This window comes from Hippopotamus amphibius, chromosome 3, assembly GCF_030028045.1.
Source record: "Hippopotamus amphibius kiboko isolate mHipAmp2 chromosome 3, mHipAmp2.hap2, whole genome shotgun sequence".
NCBI lineage: Eukaryota > Metazoa > Chordata > Mammalia > Artiodactyla > Hippopotamidae > Hippopotamus > Hippopotamus amphibius.
The window spans coordinates 130,679,028-130,685,990 of record NC_080188.1 but is presented as its reverse complement, the minus strand read 5'-3'; positions in this window follow the sequence as shown (position 1 = coordinate 130,685,990).

Here is a 6,963-nt window from a genome sequence, read left to right as displayed (position 1 = left end):
CGGAGGGTCCCAGGTCCCAGCCTGTCTCACCGGGAGTGCAGATCCCGCCTGCCAGTGTGCCGAGGTGTCAGGTAGGTTCCACATGGAGCTGGAGGCTGAGGAGGTGAGGAATCCTCAGTGGGGAAGGCGGGACAGTGAAACCAGCATCCTGCGTTTGAACTGTGGCTTCATGCGCTGGCAGCCGGGTGCCCGGCATCCCAGAACCCCTGGGGCTTGGTTCTCTCACCCGCTGGTTGGGGACAACGTCAGCCCCCAGGGACTCACGATCCAGCCTGTGAGTTGCCCAGCAGGGCATGGAGTCTGGGGGACCACAATGTGTGCTGTCCTTCTGTCTTCCCTGCAGGGCAGCAGCCGTCCACGGTCCCATGAGTGACCACAGACACACGGACTGGCCTCTGCCAAGACTCTGGTGCGGGCTGTGCGTGATGACGGTCGAAAAACTTGACAGAGTGTGTCTGTCGTCTGATGACCAGGGGGCCAGAGCTGGTAAGGAGATGTGCCTTCCCGCTTTGCGTTGGAGCCGAGGCCACCGATGACACTCCCAGGGCAGCTGGGTGGGGGAGGGGGGCATGGGGATGGCAGAGACAGAACACGGAGGGACGTGCCATCACCGAGGCTGTAAAACACCAACGTTGCGTCACCATCTCAGAGCAAACAGTGCTCTGCTTTCCATGGGCATTCGGCTGGGTCTGGCCTCGTGACAGTGGCCCCCTTGGTCCCCTTCTGCATGGATTCCCAGCTGGTAAGGACCCGAGCCCCGTTCAGCTTGGGAAGGTCAAGGGCACAGGAATCAACAGAGCAGATGTAGCTCCTTAAATGAGTGATGGCCAGTGAGTGAGTGAGTGAGACCACATGACCTGCTGAGCATCTTTTGTCTGGAAGACAGCGCTGGAGGGAGGCGAGGCTGGGCAGGTGTCCACTGTGCAAGTCCCACAGTGGCCCTTCGTGGGGACACTGCCCTGCCACCTGCAGGAAAAAGGTTGTGAGCGATGCACAGAGCCGTGGGGGCAGGGGTGGCTTGTGAGGGAAGGCTGCTGCAAGGATGTCTGTCTCCATGCGCCCCTTCCTCCTTGGGCCGCTCTCACGTTACCAGTCTTGGCTTTTTTGGAGGGAAAAGGTGGGAAGGCTGGTACAGGGTGGGGGTAGGGCTCAGAGGACAGACCGGCTATCTGCATCCAGCTGGGTTGACCGGGCCTGCCAGATGTGGGGCAGCTGCCTGACTGGCCTCCTGCTGAGCCTCAGCTCAGGACATCAGAACCAAGCTTCCCTGCTGGCTCCCCAGGGCTGACTGCCAGGCGAGCCCTTCTGGGGTCCGCTGGCCAGAGCCGGGCCCTGAGATGGCCCCTTCCCAGCCCCCCTGTGGCTGGGCTGGGACAGCACCCCTCCTAAGGGTTCCGGGCCTCCCAGAATCGGAGGGCTTGAGCCAGTAGAATCCTGAGGAGCAAAGGAGGAAGCAGAGGGTCAGGAGCGGTGGGCGGGCAGCCTGTCGGGTGGACAGAGAGAGACACTGGCTCAGGGCCCACACCCAGCAGCCTGGAGGCCCTGGGACTTAGCTGCTGGACCTGCATCCTCACCACTGACCCAGGGACCATGTGATGGTCCCACAGAGCTGTTGAGAAAGAGCCACGTGTGAGATGTGTGCCACAGTGGCGCTCGGCCAGCGGTGACTCACAGTTGTCACAGGAGGCTCCCAGGGACTTGGTGGCAGCGCTGGCTTTTCTCCCTTTGGGCTCAGGCAGCTGGTCCAGAAGAGCCCAGAATCTGGGGTGACCAGGGCTCAACTGAAGTGCCTGTCCACTCAGGCCTGAGCCACAGCAGGAGATGACACTTCCTGAGGGCCTGCTCGTGCCAGGAAATGTGCCAGTGCTTTCCAGACACCCCGTGAGGATCCAGGGTTCCCAACATCACTCAGGCACTAAGCACGTGAGGACCGATGTCCAAGCCCCTTCTCCTGGGCCAGCAGCCGTCGGCAGCTCAGAGCCAGAGGGTGCTGGGCTCTTCTGAGCAGCCTCTCAAAGTCGAGGGACCACGGGGACTCTGAGCATCCAACTCCCTGCTCGGGGAAAGCCTCACAGCCACCTGGAAACGCTGAGGAGTTTGCAGACGGCTTCTGTGGGGCCTCTGAGGGGACCAGCAGGCTGCAGGCCTCTGATCTTTGTCCTAAAAGACAAATGTTTTCATAACGGATAGGGGTGCGCACACCCTCCCCCTCCACTGTCCGCTCCCACCGAGCCGCTGAGCCAGCTTCAGGCAAAGCCCAGGTTAGGACCATCTCAGCCCCGCAGTCCTTGAACCAGCAGCACCTGTGTGTCTTGAGCAGGGGCCCCTTATGCCCCCAACAGCTTAGGAAGCACTTTCATGGCCATTAGCTCATGTAGTCCTCCAGGCAGAAAGAGGTGTTGGGGATGAACAGGTGTGGAAATCTGGGGCAGAGAGATGGTCTCTTTGCAAGCTCAACCAGCTGGTCTGTGGCCGAGGGGAGCCCATGAGGATCAGGGTCCAAGTCTGCCCTCGAATCTGGTTTCCATCTCTCCATGCTCCAGGTTGAGCTTGGATTCCCCTAAAGGAATCCTTCATGAAGCACAACGCTAGCTCTCTGAGCTCGTGTCCCTGTGAAACAGCAGAGCAGGAGTTTATTTCACTTCGTTCAAATAACCATCCTCCATGGGTCAAGAGGTCAGGACGTGGCTCTATGGCCCCCCGCATGAGTGGCCTCACTTTCTGATCTGTGACCCTCTTCCCCAAACCAATGTAGAGACACCTGTGATGGAGGGCTAGATTGGATGAATAGAAGGATTAGCTAGGTAGATGATAGATAGATAGATAGATAGATAGATGATAAGTAGGCAATGAAGAGGTAGATTGCAAAGATGGCTAGATGGATGGATGGATGTTGGAATAGATAGATGATAGATGGATAGATAGATAGATGATAGATAGATGATAAATAGATGATAGGTAGGCAATGAAGAGATAGATTGCAAAGATGGCTAGATGGATGGATGGATGTTGGAATAGATAGATGATAGATGGATAGATAGATAGATAGATGATAAATAGATGATAGGTAGGCAATGAAGAGATAGATTGCAAAGATGGCTAGATGGATGGATGGATGTTGGAATAGATAGATGATAGATGGATAGATAGATAGATGATAGATAGATGATAGATAGATAGGTAGATAGAAAGCTGATAGATAGATGATAGATAATGAAGAGATAGATTGGATGGATGGATAGATGGATAGATGGATATTGGAATAGATAGATAAGAGATAGATAGATAGGTAGATGATAGAAAGATAATGGAGAGAGTTTGGATGGATGGATGGAAATTGGAATAGATAGATGATAGATAGATAGATGATAGAAAATGAAGAGATAGATTGGATGGACGGAAAGATGGATGGATGGATGTTGGAATAGATAGATGATAGATGCATAGACAGATTGATAGATAGATAATAGACAGACAGGCAGGCAGACCTGCAGGCATGTGCTGTAAAGACCACCCACCCTCTCAGTGCAGGCTCCCCCTCCCACCCTGGCCCCAGAGCCCCTCCTCCCAACTTTTCTGCAGACTCCGGATGTTCTCATTGTGTCCCCCTGCCGTGCGGCTTCTCAGTGTGGATGTGATGATGAGGCCATGGTGAGCTCTAATATGGGGTAATTACACTCACTAATGACGCCTTCATCAAGCCCAGGCTGAGAGCTCATGACAAGCAGAGCTAAGCAAGAGCCCCCTACCACGAAGTCTCTGCGGCTGCAGCCCGGCCCAGAGTCCAGGCTGACCAGGACCAGGGACAGAGAGGGTCACCTCCAGACTGCACTGAGTCCTCAGATCCTGGCTCTATGGCTGACCTGCTGTGTGACCAGGGGCCAGCCGCTCAACCTCTCTGAACCTCAGTCTGCCCAGCACCTGCTGTGCTCCTTCAGTGTGTTGTCAGGAACCAAATCCTCCGCACGTTGCACAGTGTTTGGTAAATGAAGAGACACTGGTTATTATTACTTGGCTGCCACACTCAGTGATGGTCCCAAGACCAGCTAAGAGCACAGTAACGATGGGGATACCGATGGTGGTGGTGACAGTGCCAACGTAACCACAATCATGTTGTCTCCCGAGTTCAGACCCCACCCCGTCAGGGAGGTTCTCAGCCCAGTGCCTGCCACTTATGACTTCACTCTCTCCCTGTGCGGAGGTAGCTCCATTATTCCGTAAAGCCAGCAGGAAAAGCAGGCCTCCAGGAGGTGAATCTGTGGATGACGCTGGTCTCCAGACCCCGGCTCTAGAAGACACAGTCCCTGGACGGCCTGGGGACAGTCTGGCCCTCCTGAGCCGGTCCCTCATTCTGATCCCCAAAGATCAGTGGGTTCTAGGAGAGAATCCGGGTTTGCCCATTCCAAGCCTTAGGACCTGCCTTTGAGAGGCAAGCAGAGATGACTGGCCCAACTGGGTCTGGAGTCTCCCCCCAGAGGGTGGGCCCCACTCAGTCAGGCCACCTGTCACAATCCGGGGAGACTTAGCCTCGAGGGTCCATCGTGACGGATGCCTCCTCTGTTCCAAGGGGGAGGAAGCTGAGGTGCTGAGCGAGGTCACCATGATTAATTGGTGAGCCCAGCTCGTCCCAGAACTGGAGGGGAAATGGGTCACCCTCAGAGGACCTGGGTGAGAGCGTGCGTGTGTCACCTCTGAGTCTGCACGTGGCAGCAGCCAAGGGATGGAGTCGGGAAGCAGGTGACTTTGAGAAGGAGTGGACCTAAGACCTGAGGAGGGCGGCGGATGGCAGGCGTGACGACAGCTGGCATCAGAGACAGAGTCAGAATATTCTCTTTTGTTTACTCTGTCCACAGGCACCCAGGCCTTGGGTAAGACTTGGGTTAGTCTAAATATGTTTGTAGATCCAAACACATAGAGTCACATATGTGTGTAGATTCAAAAGAAGTTTGAGAAAAATGCTTACATGAGATCCTTGAGCCGCTGCCAAGGTGACCTGGAAGAATAGAGAGAGGTTTGGGTTTGTTCCTTAAAAGCATGTAAATCCAACTAAGCCAGGCCAAAGCAAAAAAAAAAAAAAAAAAAAAAAAAGGGATTTTTTTTTTTTTTTTTTGTCTTGCGTAACTGAAAGGTCAGTCTTGGGTATTAGTTTAGTTACATTTGCTGTGCAACAAGACATCCCAGAAGTAACCAGCATTGTGTTACTGCTCATGAGGCTATAAGTTCACTGGACAGTGTGCCCTGAGTCGAGGCCGTGAGACTGGGGGCCAGTGGTGCAGAATGTCCTGAGTCACATGGTGGCCAGTTGGCTCTGGCTATCAGTTGGTGCTGGAGGCCAGCAAGATGATGGGGGAGAGTGAACTCTGTGTCTCTCACCCCCCAGCAGGCTAGCCCAACAGCAGTAGAGAGCAGTCCTACACACGTACACTTTCCCAGGCTCTGCTTGGGTCACATGTGCTACTGTTGCATTGACCAGGGAAAGTCACGTGGCCCAGCCCAGATTCAAGTGGGTGAAGCAAGAGGCTCAACTCCTTGATTGGGAGGATTCTAAAGTCACAATGCAAAGAGGTGTCTTACAGAGATGGGAAGGATATGTGGCCATTTCTGCAATCTACCATGTTGGGTTTCAGGCTAGCCTGGATCCAGGGACTCAAGCGGCATCTCTGCTTCTTCCTTGTCAGATCCACTCTCAGGTTGGCTCTCCCAGCCTTTCTGGGACTCTAGCTTCCCAGTTCAGGTCCATTAGGATGAAAGGTTGTCTCCCAAGTTTCTATGTCCTGGAATTGCCTCTCCCTGGCTTTCAATGGGTCATGTCTCTGAGCAGACTCTGTGTTAGAGGAACGTGATGCTCTGATGGCCTTTCAGGGACCAGAAGGGAAGTAATCTCTTCCCAAAGATATTCTCCTGTGTTTCTCCTAGAAGGTTTTATGGTTTTTGATTGTGAATTTAGGTCTATGATCTACCTTGAATTAATTCTAGTATGATATGAGGTAAAAAATGGGTTTCATTCCTTCCATATGTATAAATATATATCCTGGAACATCCAAACCATCTTCTGTGGTCATGAAGGAATTAAATTACACTAGTGAGTCAAAAATTATTCACACTCTGGTTACATTAAAACTTCTGTTGGCCGCACTGTCTTATCAGCACTTTCTTTTGAAGGCTACTGTCTCCCCAGTCACTGCTGTGCAGGTGTGAACATGTTACATCAGTTTATTTGTAACTGCGGTTCAAGCAAACATGGATGCCCCACTTGTGATCTGCATGAAAGAAGAGCATTGTGCCGTTATTGGTTTTTTGTGGTCTGAGGGTGTACCTGGTGCTGTTATTTATCAAAGACTTGGTGCGCAGTATGGAGAAAGTGTTTTGTCGTGAAGGAGGTCACCTATGGTCCTGATCTTGCTCCATCAGACTTTCACCTGTTTGGTCCCCTGAAAGCCAGCCCTATGAGGACAAAGATTCACTTCTGATGAAGAAGTGAAGACAGCTGTGCATTTGTGGCTGGCAGCTCAGCCTAAAACACTTTTTAATGAGGGACTATGAAAGCTTGTTGACAGATGGACAAAGTGTATTGAAAAGCAAGGAGATTATGTCGGAAAATGATGTATTTGTCTCTTCTAAAAGTTAATTAAAATAAATTCTACAGCCAGAGTGCGGATAATTTTTGATGCACCCTCATAAAACTCAATAACTGGAAGACAAGTAGAAAAACCCAAGTATGAGAAAGTTCAGCAACACATTTCTAAATAGCCCATGGGTCAAAGGAGAAATGACAAGGGGAATTAGAGAAGGAGAGAGACGGCCCTCATCACCTGTCCAAAGCTGAGACTCAGCACCTCTGGTCTCCATCCCTCTGTCCACACGAACTCTCCCAGAGCCTCCTTGACAAAGAAGTAAGAGACATACCTCCCAGAAAGCAGAGCAGGTTCAAAGAAATGGTGCTGCAATGGAGTGGCTGGTATT